The sequence below is a fragment of the Triticum dicoccoides genome, chromosome 3B (assembly GCF_002162155.2).
Source record: "Triticum dicoccoides isolate Atlit2015 ecotype Zavitan chromosome 3B, WEW_v2.0, whole genome shotgun sequence".
NCBI lineage: Eukaryota > Viridiplantae > Streptophyta > Magnoliopsida > Poales > Poaceae > Triticum > Triticum dicoccoides.
Genome location: NC_041385.1, coordinates 72126182 through 72126802, shown reverse-complemented (window position 1 = coordinate 72126802; position 621 = coordinate 72126182).

Genomic DNA, 621 nt, shown 5'->3' with positions numbered 1-621 from the left:
CATCCGGAAAAGTATTCCCGGTGTTTCGCGTTTTCTGACAAATGAACCAAAGGGGGAAAGTTGTGTGTTTGCTATGCTAGGGATGTGTGGCGGATGAAGCGGCTGCATATCCGGATTCATCTCATTATTCTGAGCAACTTTCATGTACAAAGTTTTTTCATCCGAGCTACGGTTTATTTTATATTAATTTTAAAAGATTTAATCATTTTTAGAATTTACCTAATTATTTTAAATCAGCATTATCCAGAATAGTGCATGCTGACGTTGTCAGTATGACGTCAACAGTCATCAAGGCGTTGACTGGGTCAAACTGACGTGTGGGTCCCAGTTGTCATACTCTGATTTTTCTAATTAGGGTATAACTAATCTAATTACTATTTAATTAAACTAACTAATTAATTAGATCACTAAACAGAGTTAACTAACTTAATTAATTTGCTAATTAATTAATTAATTAATTTCATTTTTCTTTATTATTATTATTATTCAAAATTCCTTTTTTTATAAATGTTCTGGGGGGCGTTTGCCATAGGCCCATAGGGGCCTATCGGGTTTGGGCGCTCGGGTGCGGGTGCCACCTGAGCGGGTGCTGGGCAGCAGGCGCCTATCGGAGCAGACACG